This window comes from Rhinopithecus bieti, unplaced genomic scaffold (genome assembly GCF_001698545.2).
Source record: "Rhinopithecus bieti isolate Rb0 unplaced genomic scaffold, ASM169854v2 scaffold_23236, whole genome shotgun sequence".
Lineage (NCBI taxonomy): Eukaryota > Metazoa > Chordata > Mammalia > Primates > Cercopithecidae > Rhinopithecus > Rhinopithecus bieti.
The window spans coordinates 1,362,410-1,376,418 of record NW_016811820.1 but is presented as its reverse complement, the minus strand read 5'-3'; positions in this window follow the sequence as shown (position 1 = coordinate 1,376,418).

The window sequence follows — 14,009 nt, the reverse complement described above, 5'->3', positions numbered from 1 at the left end:
CTGCACTCCAGCATGGGCAACACAGTGAGATCTCCATCTCTAACAAAAATATTTAAAATTAACCCAGGTTGATGGTACATGCCTGTAGTCCCAGCTATCAGGGAGTCTAAGGTAGGAAGATGGCTTGAGCCCAGGAGTTCAAGGCTACAGTGAGCTGTGATCACGTTACTGTACTCTGGCCTGGGTGACAGAGCAAACTCTGTCTCAAAAATATAATAAAATGAAAAACAAACAAAAAAAAATTGGGAGGCCAAGGCGAGTGGATCACGTGAGGTCAGGAGTTCAAGACCAGCCTGGCCAACATGGTGAAACCGGTCTCTACTAAAAAGACAAAAATTAGCCGGGTGTGGTGACAGGTGCCTATAATCCCAGCTACTCAGGAGGCTGAGGCAGAATAGCTTGAGGCAGAACCCAGGAGGCAGAGGTTGCAGTGAGCTGAGATGGTGCTGCTGCATTCCAGCCTGGGCAGCAGGAGATTCTGTCTCAAAAAAAAAAAAAAAAAAAAAAAAAAAAAAGAAAGAGAAAGAAAGAAAAGAAAAGAAAAGAAAAGAAAAGAAAAAGAAAGGAGCTCATAATTATTTGGCCTATGACAGAGTGTGTCTGCAATTGTAAATTCACTTTGTTGGGGAATGCATTTCTCTCCTCTCCAGCTAGGGCGTGAGGCTCATAAGGGTTCTTTCTCTCATCATGCCCTCCAGGGTGTTCCCATAGATAGCTGGCCACAGGATTCAAGGATGTGCTTGTTCATTCTTTAAGGAACCAGCATTGTAAGCCATTTCCCTGGTAAGTGATGGCTTTGGGTTTCTTTTTATTGATTACCGTGGGGATTTGTTTCCTGTCCTTCTGTATAAATGTCTTTGTGGAATAATTGGGGCAGTGTTATAGAGAAGGTTGGCACTTCTTGGAGAAAGCGCCCTTTGTTTTGTTTGGCCTCCGTCTCCCTTTTCTTCAGTTAAACATCAGCAGTTCTGAGTCCATTGTGACCCACCCAGGCTCATCCCACACTGGCAGACAACCTCATCCTTGTTCTTCCACAAGAATGTGATTGTCTAGGCCAGTCTCCCTAACATCAGAAGCCCCCATCTCCTTGTAACAATCCCTCACGTGGCTGAGCCTTATTCTACAGACCCTCCTCTGCACTAAATTGGGACAAAGATTGGGAAAAAGATTCCGGGTCATATGTTTGTTTGTTTTTCTTCATAAGGATGGACTTTAGCCAATAGCCAGAACACGCAAAAGGAAGACACCAAATAGACGTGGTACCTCAGGGTGATGACATGCTATGCTCCTGGACACGAGCTGGAGGAATGACAGGAGAAACCTCACTATTATCTTCCTCACTGGAAAAATCTGCCTATGCTGTTGTATCTACTGTGGTCAGGGGAATAACAGCTCCACCAAGACAGACATATTCTATTAGGTTGGTGCAAAAGGAATTAAGCTTTTTGCCATTAAAAGTAATTGCACATTGGCTGGGCACGGTGGCTCACACCTGTAATCTCAGCACTTTGGGAGGTCAAGGCAGGCGGATTGCCTGAGGTCAAGAGTTCGAGGCCAGCCTGGCCAACAAGGAAAAACCCCATCTCTACTAAAAGTACAAAAATTAGCCAGGCGTGGTGGCATGCGCCTGTAGTCCCAGCTACTTGGGAGGCTGAGGCAGAAGAATCACTTGAACCCATGAGGCAGAGGTTGCAGGGATCTGAGTTCGCACCACTACACCGCAGCCTAGGTGACAAAGCAAGACTCTATCTAAAACAAAACAAAACAAAACAAACAAAAAAACCCATCTTAACATCTCCTGGAACTTGGGACTATGATAGGTTACGTGGCCAAGATGAATTAAGAGTGCAGATGGGCTTCAGACTGCCAATAGCTGATTTTAAAATAGAGAGATTAGGCCGGGCGCGGTGGCTCAAGCCTGTAATCCCAGCACTTTGGGAGGCGGAGGCAGGTGGATCATGAGGTCAGGAGATAGAGATCATCCTGGCTAACCATGGTGAAACCCTGTCTCTACTAAAAATGCAAAAAAATTAGCCAGGCGTGGTGGCGGGTGCCTGTAGTCCCAGCAACTCAGGAGGCTGAGGCAGGAGAATGGTGTGAACCTGGGAGGCAGAGCCTGCAGTGAGCCAAGATCATGCCACTGCACTCCAGCCTGGGCAACAGAGCGAGACTCCATCTCAAGAAAAATAAATAAATAAAAATAAATAGATAAATAAAATAAAATAAAATAGATTATCCTTAACAATAGAAGAGGGAATCAGAAGAGATATCAAAGAGGTGGCAGTTTGAGAACTCAGCTAAACATTGCTTGCTTTGAAGAGGGAGGAGGGGGCCATGAGGTAAGGAAAGCTGGCTACTTCTGGAAACTTGAAAAGACAAGAAAAAGGACTCTTTCTGAGAGCTTCCAGAAATCACTGCACCCTGCCAACACCTTGATCTTAGCCTAGTGAGTTGCAAGGCAGACTTTTGATCTACAGAATTGTATGATAAACTGGTATTTTTTTAAGCCACTAAATTGGTGACAATTTGTCACAACAACAATAGAAAACCAGCACAATTGGCTGGGCACGGTGGTTCACACCTGTAATCCCAGCACTTTGGGAGGCCTAGGTGGGTAGAGCACCTGAGGTCAGGAGTTTGAGATCAGCCTGGCCAACACAATGAAACCCCATCTCTACTAAAAATACAAAAAATTAGCCTGGCGTGTTGGTAGGTGCCCTGTAATCCCAGCTACTTGGGAGACTGAGGCAGGAGAATGGCTTGAACCAAGCAGGCAGAGGTTGCAGCGAGCCAAGATCACGCCACTGCCCTCCAGCCTGGGCGACAGAGAGAGACTCTTGTTTCAAAACAAACAAACAAACAAACGAACAAACCTACCTTAAAAATGCTCTTTTCGTGAATCTTTTGTCAATTCACATTTTAAAGCTTCCATACTATTGCATTTTAGATTCAAAACTCTCCCGGACTCTGCAAGCCTGGACTTTTCCCTTTTCATGCCTCATACAGGTTGGCAGAACTGCTTTCTAGTTGTTTTCAAACTTTGCTATGAATTTCTTAAGAGGTATGAAAAGTTAAGCGCTGGTTAACTGGTCACTTCAGTTTTGCCTCTGCCAATTCTTTTTAAATGCAATTTTCTATTTGAACCAACTTTGTTAAAATTGTGAAAGATAGCCGTGGTTGCCAAGAGAAACTGCTAGGGTGTTGCCATGGGAACAATTGTTTTAAAATCAGGAATAACAGTCTCTAACTGTTAAGAGCTAAGGTGGAGAAGGTGGGGGCGACAGCTACCCCACAATTCCTCCCCATTAGGAGAAAACAGCTCTGGGGTTTCCTGCCAATTCCATATATTCGGCAGATGCTGCTGTGCCTCTCTGTGAAGGACAACAGTAAATGCATGAGTTTTGGATTCAAGCAAACTCTTGGGTCTGAATACCTGATTCACCAACATTGCCATCTGCAAGATCTAGGGTAACCTACGGAACTTCCCTGGGACTCCATTGTGTTAATCATGAAATGGGGTTTTCAACAGCATTTATCTTTGAGAGTTGGTGTAATGACATGAGAGGACATAGGCAATTTGTCTAGCACAATGCCTGGAGAGCAATGAGAAGTTAATAATTAATAGAGCTATTATGGTGAGACAAGAGATTGTCTGTGATTGCAGGGCTCTAGGTGGCGTTTCCCAAGCCAACTTGGAGAAGGACCTCCAATCCATCAGTCACTGATAAGTGGTCCTCCTGGATACTACTGGTAGGTAGCTCAGCCCACACGTGACTCACCTTGAGTCAGCCATACCTGAAATTGTCAATACCTTGCACAGTAAGACAAGTCTGGTGTTTCTGCACTGGGCTGTGCTGGCAATGCCATCACAGTTTGACATGCTTGCCATCAGTTTCTGCTCTTTGCTTTGAGGGCCAATAACAAGCAATTGTGGACTGGCAACAGCTGTGAGGGGCACTGGTCTAGATGCCGTCTGCTCATGCCGGGCAGTAGCTGTTTGCTCTCTCTGATTTCACCCATGGGTGACTGGTTAGAAAGCCAAGAGGGCGGAGGAAGCAGGGCCATGCCTGGGGTGAACCGGCATGAAGGCCATAAACAGGTGCAGCAGTTTGAAGGCTGGTTGTTTTCAGAGCTGCTACTATGATGAGAAAAGGCTCCACTGAGTTCAGAGAACCAAATCTACCACGTGGAGCTGGGAAAGTAGCTAAATGTTGGATGGAACTGGGAGGACTGGGCAGGAGAGAGCCAGGAGGAGGATCAAGTGTCAGCATAAAGACAGCAGCAAAACAGGGTGGGGTACAAGTGATGGAGAAGGTGGCCCCCGTAGCAGCTATGCCTTGGTTTGGCAAACCCAAAAGAGGCGCAATGGTGAGATGATGTCTGAGCAACTTGGCCCGTAAGCTCAGCCGATTTGAACAATGCAACTTGCTCCTAGCAGAATCTGCCTTCTTCTGAGAGTTTATAAGATAAGTTTCTGTCTGGGCCCAGAGTCAAGAAATACTATACCTCTCTGGGATAATTGGTCTGTTTCTGTCTGATGGTTGGAGCTGTGGAACTACTCAGGTATCCTTTTTTTCACTTGGCTGCTGAAACCTTAGAGTCAAATATATGGCCTACTCAGAGCACATGCACAGTCTCTGGGGGTCTGCGTGTTTGTTTAAGATTCAGTCCTGGATTTAGTTTATGTTTTGACTCTGGTTTGTCTTTCTTACCTACACTTGGAAAATGCTTGCTTCAGACAAAAGAAAATGATGTTTTAAGTGTAATTCTTCATTTGACAAATAATTTTTTATTTAATTTTAATTTTAATTTCTGTTTTTGGAGACAGGGTCTCACTCTGTTGCCCAGGTTGGAGTGCAGTGGCATGATCATAACTCACTGCAGCCTCTACCTCCTGGTCTCAAGCAATCCTCCCACCTTGGCCTCCCAAGGTGCTGGGATTACAGGCATGAGTCATTGCACCTGGTTACAAAGAATGTTTTAAATTACAAAATACGTAGTATAACCCATAGTATAGTAAAATCTGTAACCAAATCTATGTACTTAGTGTATCTATAATACACTAAAGGATACTGTATCTATAGTATAATCTATGATCAAATCTGCAATCAAGATAGTACAACATGCAAAGTGGAAAATTTAGACAAACACAAAAACGCTTAGCTCTAATCCTGCTACAATTAACATTTTGGAACATATGTTCACTGCACAGTCATCAGTGTGATGGAAACCAGTTCTTGACCTTCTCACCCAGTGTTCCATGAACTTGCTGGTCCAGATGCTGAGGCTAGAGAAGAATTTCCCTTTGGAAATGTAATTGCATTTGAGAATAATTATAGAGGTCATGCATATGTACAGACCACCTCCCCAAACAACAAGGAAACCCAACAAAATCTGAACTAAAACTGGCTTAACAATGGCTTCCTTTTGTGGGCATGGTGGCTCATGTCTGTAATCCCAGCACTTTGGGAAGCCGAGGCAGAAAGATCACTTGAGCCCAGGAGTTTGAGACCAGCCTGGGCAACATAGTGAGACCATTCTCTAAAAAAGTAAAAAATTTAAAACAACCCAAAAAGCCAAATAGTAGTTTCAAATTGCCCCCCAAAATATAGTTTCTTTTCAATGACTACTAACAGCCATTATTATCTGGTTATTTGCTGTTAGCCTATTTCAATGAATTCTGGAATTTTCAAATAAATTTATGTGGATGAATAACCAGGATATTAGCAAAGGTAAGAAAAAGAATACCAAGGAGCAATTTGATATATTAAGTAGTTGTTGAGCTGCATCTTCTCACACCCTAAAGAGAAAGAGAGGCCGGGTGCCGTGGCTTACGCCTGTAATCCTAGCACTCTGGGAGGCCAAGGTGGGCAGATTGCCTGAGCTCAGGAGTTTGAGACCAGCCTGGGCAACATGGTGAAATCCTGTCTCTACTAAAAGACAAAAAATTAGCTGGGTGTGGCGGTGTGCATCTGTAGTCCCAGTTACTCAGGAGGCTGAGGCAGTAGAATTGCTTGAACCCCGGAGGCGGAGGTTGCAGTGAGCTGAGATCATGCCACTGCACTCTAGTCTAGGTGACAGAGTGAGACTCCTCCTCAAAATAAAATAAGATAAGATAAAATAAGATAAAATAAATAGATGAAAGGCACAAAGAAGAGCAAATTATTTAATATGACATTATTGCAATCATTTAAATTTTTATTAGCCTGTAATTATGCATTGCTTTGGAGCTTAAAAAATGTCAGAGGAATGTTTTTTCTACATCTAAAATAAACAGTAAAGTCACACACCATAGCCGTTAGTTCATCAATTCACTCAAGTAGTATTTATTGAGCACCTGATTTGAACAAAGCAGCACCCTTCAAGGAACCAGGGATAACTTATTCAAGGCCCTTACCTTCAAGGAGCTTCTATTCTGGTGGGAAGACCACATGCTGAATTTTAACTTAGTTTTGCCTCTCTGGGAATTTTGGTAGCACAGATAGAAAACAAAATAAGTCAATGTAAGAAAGCAGGAGATGGGGAACCCAAATGAGTGGAATTTCTCCAGACAGAGAAGGGGCAGCCAGGACTACGAAGGTAATGAACAGCAAACTGCAAAAAGATCATAGCTGGCAATATCACCATTGGCCTGAGTTACTCTGAGTGTGGCTGGAGGGGTTGAATGAAAAAGTCGGAGGGAGCAGCATATTCTTGCTGTCTCTCGTCTCTGGGACAGCTCATCTCCCTGTTTCCACATCTTTATATCTAGTTTCCCCTTATTTAATTCCCATGATCGCACTCCTTGACACGGGCTCTGTTTTCTGGACTGCACGCAGCTGAGAGATCGTGGAAGGAATTCAGTAGTTGGTAAGTGCCCAATAAATGTCAGCTATTTTTATTATCAATGTAACTGGCTGCTCTATTTCTATAAAGTTACAGTCACTCGAATTTGCGTGTCAGTTAGAGTGGGCATGGAAGCTTTACAGCTAAAGGGAAGCAGATCCACACTGTACGGAATCTTTCAATTGTAATCCCCATGAAAATCTCTTTGTGGCATTGACAAGTGAACATCTTTCCTCATGACAACTAGTCTTGAGAGAACTGTAGCTTCTGCCTTGCTGAGCCCAGAGTCCCCCGCCTAGGACTCAGTTCCCACGAGGACAAGAGGACAATGTAAAGAGAAGTGAACCCCAGCGGCCACGTTTTTTCAGGGACCAGGTGGCAGCCCTGCCTCTGTGTCCTCCTAAACAGGGGATCATGTGGCTTCACCTTCCCCAAACCCTCCAGCAAAGAGTATATCCAATCCAAAGGCGAGGACATGAATGCGGAATCATTTGGCTAGAAAGCCATCCCTTCCACTTTTACCTTTTGTGGGGGATTGCTGATGTGTCTGGAATTGGTGCATGACAAACACACCAGGCCATGATGCGTAAAACCCACAACAGTCACGTTTTAAAATGTCAGACCTTTGAGTTTAAAAACAGACTTTAAAGAGCTTGAGAACCTGGCAATTTATCAGCATCCTCTGCTCAGAATGAAAGCACAGGACAGGTTGGTGTGTCTCGATGCACGGATGGATATGGCTGGATCTAATTACTTTTTCTCTATGGTGCTCAAACACCCATTTGTTTGATGTTTCTCCCCCTCTATTCTGTTATTTATTTGCTTGGCATTTGGTAGGCATAGCCCAGTATTGCAGGGGGTTTGGAAATCATTTTTTAAAAATTGGTGCCGCTGTTGTATGCAGAACAAAATCTACTGTGGTTTTGACCACAGTGAGATCGGGTTCTCATTGTCTTACTGTCACTTGATCAATTCACAGAGCCAGGGACTGGAATTTTTTTTTTTTTTTTTGAGACGGAATTTCAGTCTTGTCTCACGCAATGGCGTGATCTCGGCTGACGGCAACCTCCGCCTCCCAGGTTCAAGTGATTCTCCTGCCTCAGCTTCCTGAGTAGCTGGGATTTTAGGCATGTGCCACCACGCCCGGCTAATTTTGTATTTTTAGTAGAGATGGGGTTTCTCCATGTTGGTCAGGCTGGTCTTGAACTCTCAACCTCAGGTGATCCTCCCATCTCGGCCTCCCAAAGTGCTGGAGTTACAGGCATGAGCCACAGCGCCTGGCCGGTACTGGATTCTTTTGCTTGGTCTCCTGGTTTCTGTCTTAGCAAAATGCAGGAGTTTCTGCCTTGGTTTCTTTAATTAATGTCTAAGATTTACCCCACATGTGTGTCCCCTTGGAACGCTGTATGTTTGTCCCCTTCCATGGAAAGTTTCTCTTGACTTTATTCTTCAGACTTATTTATTCCACAGTCGAGATGCATTTATTGAGTTCTTATTCTGCGCTAGACACTAAGGGTATGGAGCGAAACAGGTCACTGTTGCTAGCCTTTGGGAGCTCACACTGGGGCTTACACAGAAGTCTGAGCTGTGTGGAAACACAGACAGAGGAAGGCACTTAGCAGCAGGCGGCCAGCACAGCTTGGGTAGTAGGAGAGATTGATGGGGAGGTTTGGAATTGTTACCTTTTTGGAAATTGACCGCTTTCTGATTTAGACTTTAGACAATGTTGATCAGGCATGGTGTCTTTCTTCTGCAATCCTGGCACTTTGGGGGGTCAAATTAGGAGGATTGATTGAGGCCAGGAGTTTGAGACCACCTGGGCAATGTAATAAGACCCCGTCTCTACAAAACACACACAAAAAGATTAGCTGGGTGTGCTGATGTGCACCTGTATTCCCAGCTACCCAGGAGGCCAAGATAGGAGGATACCTTGAGGCCAGGAGATTGAGGCTGCAGTGAGCCATGACGCCACTGCACTCCGGCCTAGGTGACAGAGTAAAACCCTGTCTCAAAAAAAAAAAAAAAAAAAAAAGAAGGAAAGAAAGAAGAGAGAAAATAAAAGGAATTCAGAGAATATAATTTAAGGCAATAGAAATTCTATTTCTTTCTACACATGAGATCAGAAAGGTGTTAAAAACATTACATTGTGCCAATCTGGCAGAGTGAAAAGAACTTGGAAGCTGGGGAATATCAGAACCCTTCTGTAAAATGGCGATTCTCAGGATTGGACTTGACACCACATGTGTAAAGATTACATTTAGAAAAGGCCTGCCTTATGAACCAAATAGGTAAGACATCTTGTACATCTATGTATGATTAATTTTCTAATATTTGAAAATGTTGAGATTAATAACATACATTTTTATTTTAAGGAATTGCCTCATTGATTGTATCTTTTATAGCAGTTGTTATTCACTTCCTCCAAAATAAATTGAAAAGTATAATTGCTACTACTTTGGGGAGAAGGTCTTTTGGATTCATTTGATGATAGAAAGGTGTATTAGTCCATTTTCACGCTGCTGATAAAGACATAACCGAAACTGGGTAATTTATTAAGAAAAACAGGTTTAATGGACTCACAGTTCCACGTGGCTGGGGGGGCCTCACCATCATGGTGGTAGGTGAAAGGCACATCTTACATGGCAGCAGGCAAGGGAGAAAGAGAGTCAAGCAAAACGGGGAAACCCCTTATAAAACTATCAGATCTCATGAGACTTATTCACTACTGATAACTGTGTGGCAGTAACTGCCCCCATGACTCAATTACCTCCCCCGGGTCCCTCCCACAACATGTGGGAATTATGGGAGCTACAATTCAAGATAAGATTTGGGTGGGGACACAGCCAAACCATATCAGAAGGGCATACCATACTCTGAAACATTGGGAAACATTGAAGATTCTTTAAAGAATAAAGCCAGTCTCTGTTTTCTGCTCTGCACGGTCCAGGAGCCTATAAATGATACACTTGTCTGAGCATTCCTCCAACTTGGAAAATGACCAAGAAGTGTCTTCCCGGCAATGGTAATCTACATTGTGCTTTTGAATCCTGCTGCTCTAACTGGAAGGGATTAAGGTAGAGGAAAATTGGCTTTTCTCAGGTCCCATCTGTCAGGTTTGCCTTTGTTTTGTCATGGGGTAGGAACTGGCTCAGGCAGGATGCCTCTCAAAAGCAGCCTGAGATGAGAAAGACTCTGGCCAGTATTTCCAGTTAGAAGAATACTGTTTTCTTATTTTGCTATTTCCTACCTCTCATTTGTAGACTGTTGCTACAGATGAGAATTTTCAGACCATTCCTTGCCCAATCCTTAATGAATCCCAGTGATCTCCTAATACCTGTGCTGACTCTGTCATCCCAGGGTGACAGACTGGGCCTTCTGCCTGCTTGTGGATTTCTGGCACTGGCCTGAATATTTCTGGTTTTCATGTCTCTTCAGCCCAAACTACACCAGGTTCAGTATCCACCATCTTTATCTAGAATCTTAAAGAATTCATCCTGTAGCAAGGAGGGAGCTGTTGTGCGTTAGACCATGATATTCATCTCTCAAGACATAAATCCTATCTGTTCTTTATTATCTTGAATGGCAAGCTATTGTTCTTTAGTCTCTCTGTATCTCAGTATCCTAATCTGTAGAATGATACTGTATTGGCTCAGGTCCTCCGGGAAGCAGGTGCCAAGATGTATTTAGAAATGCAAGAGCCTGAGTCAGGCATGGTGGCTCATGCCTATAATCCCAGCACTTTGGGATGCTGAGGCAGGTGGATCACCCAAGGTCGGGAGTTCGAGACCAGAATGACCAACATGGAGAAACCCTATCTCTACTAAAAATACAAAAATTAGCCAGAGGTGATGGCACACCTCTGTAATCCCAGCTACTTGGGAGACTGAGGCAGGAGAATGGCGTGAACCTGGGAGGCGGAGCTTGCAGTGAGCTGAGATCACACCACTGCACTCTAGCCTGGGTGACAAGAGCGAGACTCTGTCTCAAACAAACGAACAAACAAACAGACAAAATCAAACAAAGAAATGCAACGGCTTTACCTGTGATGTGAAAGGTGAATAGGAGTAGGAGAAGGAGGCAGTGAAGTCTTCAGACCATTATGGTATGGGTTGTTAAAGAAAAATTATTCCATGTTACTTGTTAAAGCACAATAAGAAAGACTTTATTTAGGACCATTGCAATAGGGCTGGACATTCACCTGTTTCCTGGCTATCATTCAACTCTGAACAATTGGCACCATGGTGTCCCCTGCAATGAAGACCACCACAACAGGGACTTGCAATGGAAGAGAGGGACTGGGCTCAACTCCAAATCCAGTAGGGGCAGGTGGACATTTACAGCCATGGAGCAAGGTGTGAGTTAGTAGATGGAAACTCACTAAGAGAAGACATCAGGGGTAAGGGGAGTTTTGGCTAAACTGATCTAACAGGAGTTTTGCTGAAGACAGGACAGGAGGATCAGACACACCTGAGGGATGGTGAAGGATAAGAAACCTGGTCACATATCAAGGATTATCAGATATCAAGGATGGAAGGTGTCTTAGTCTGTTTGTGTTGCTACAAAGAAATATTGAGGCTGGATAATTTATAAAGAAAAGAGGTTTATTTGGCTCACAGTTCTGCAGGCTGGAGTTTCCCAGGCTGGAATGCAGTGGTGCAATCATCATAGCTTATCGAAGAGTGTACAAGAAGCATGGAGCCAGCATCTGCTTTTGGTGAGGCCTCAGGAATCTTCAACTCATGGCAGAAGGTGAAGGAGAGCCAACCCTAGCAGTACATGGTGAGAGAGAAAGGAAGAGAGAGGAGAGGAGGTGCCAGGTTCTTTTTAACAAACAGAACTCACAGGAACTGGCAGAGTGAGAACTCCCTCATTACTGCTGGGACAGCACCAAGACATTCATCAGGGATCCAACCCCCATGACGAAAACACCTCCCATTAGGCCTCACCTTCAATACTGGGTATCACATTTCAACATGAGATTTGGAGGGGACAAATATGCAAACTACGTCAGGGGGGTTCTTGCTAAACTGACTTAGCAGGGTTCTTGCTAAAACTGGATTGTGTAAGAAAGTGCAGAGACAGGCCTAGCAGAAGATTCAAAGGCCTAACTGAGGTTTGACCAAGAAAAGTTTTTGTCAGGACGGGGAATGCCCTGAGATCATTGTACAAGCCTGGTACCTGTGAAAGGAGAAGGGGAAGGAAGGGGGATGGAGTAGCAAGAGTCTGAGATAGTGGTGGTACTATGAGAAAATCTAAGCATGCTGAATGGGGACCTCTAGGGCAGAGAGACATCCCAGAGAGGTGTCCCATGTTGTGTGGGAATGGCCAAGCTCTGGTGCCCTTTCCAAGCTCAGTCACTGACTGGGCACTGTATGGGAAGACTGTGGCCTCAGCTCAACTGCTGCAGCCAGAATGTCTAACTACACTCTTTGTAGCTAAATGGCAAAATCATTCATTCTTTCTTTTTATTTTGGAGACAGAGTCTCACTCCGTGGCCAGGCTGGAGTGCAGTGGTGTGATCTTGGCTCACTACAATCTCCGCCTCCTGGGTTCAAGTGATTCTCCTGCCTCAGTCTCCTGAGTAGCTGGGATTACAGGCATGAACCACCACTCCCAGCTAATTTCTGTATTTTTAGTACAGACGGGGTTTCGCCATGCTGGCCAGGATGGTCTCCATCTCTTGGCCTCGTGATCTGCCTGCCTCGGCCTCCCAAAGTGCTGGGATTACAAGTGTGAGCCACTGTGCCTGGCCCAAATTCATTCTTGGAAAGAGATCTGAGAGGCATATCTGCATGGCTTCTTTTCTTTTTTTTTAATGAAGAGCCATGGCTGGGCATGGTGGCTCACATCTATAAAACCAGCACTTTAGGAAGTCAAGGAGGGAGGATGGCTTGAGACCAGGAGTTTGAGACCATCATGGGCAACATAACCAACACATCTCTACAAAAAATAAAAATTAGCCCAGCATGGTGATGGCTGTCTTTAGTCCTTCTATTTGGGAAGCTGAAGAGGGAGGATATCTTGAGCCCAGGAGTTTGAGGGTGCAGTGAGCTATGATCACAGCACTGCACTCCATCCTAGGCAACAGAGCAAGACCCCATCTCAAAAAAAAAAAAAAAAAAAAAAAAAAAAAAAAAAAAAAAAAAAGAAAGAAGGGAAAAGAAAAGAAAAGAAAAGAAAAGAAAAGAATTAAAAAGGACTGGGGTGGGGGGGGCAGGTGCAGTGGCTCATACCTGTAATCCTAGCACTTTGGGAGGCCAAGGCAGGAGGATCCTTTGAGCCCAGTAGTCTAAGGCTGCAGTGAGCTATGATTACAACACTGCACTCTAGCCTGAGTGACAGAGCAAGACTCTGTCTCAAATTAAAAATAAAAATAAAGAAAGAAAAGAAAAGAACCAGGGTAGGACCAGGTGTGGTGGCTCACGCCTGTAATCCTAGCACTTTGGGAGGCTAAGGCAGGAGGATCCCTTGAGCCCAGCAGTTTGAGACCAGCCTGGGCAATGTAGGGAGACCAGATCTCTAGAAAAAATAAAAAATATATGTAAATTTAAAAAAGAAAAAAGAAAAGAACCAGGGTAAAGCCATCTCTAATGTTTCAATGCAAGCTGCATGTATCTCTTCACAAACATTTTAATTGTGTGAACATTTCAAGCATGAGCATAAAGAACTCTCTGTGTTTCCTTGAAGCTAAGACATGCTTCCCCTGAACATCTGGATGCATTTCACCAGGGTTGGTGCCCCGGGCCTATGTGCCACTATGTCACTATGAGTTGGCAAAGTCAGAGACCCATGACGAGACCCAGGAAAGCTCTGGACACACACAGATGGAGAGTGAGTTCTGAGCTGCCTGCCACCTGAGGAGAAGCTGGAGCTCCAGAGAGAAGCTGGCAAGTGGGTGCTTCTCACTTCCCAGGAAGGGCCTCACACCCGCCTCGTCAATCCTCTCTGGGCTTCTTTCCAGGTCCAACAGTCGAGGACGTCTTAAGATCCTCACTGTTTCCTGACTCGCCATTTAGGTTTTAGGAAATTAGATGTAAGAAAACACATCTTGCTTTCATTTTTTTTTAAGCTGGTGCTTTTGAAGATGGGGTTTAGGAAGAGGCTGTGTGATCCCTGAGCCAAAATGCTACAGCAAAGGGGTACCAATCCAGACACCAAGAGAGGGTTCTTGGATCTCATGCAAG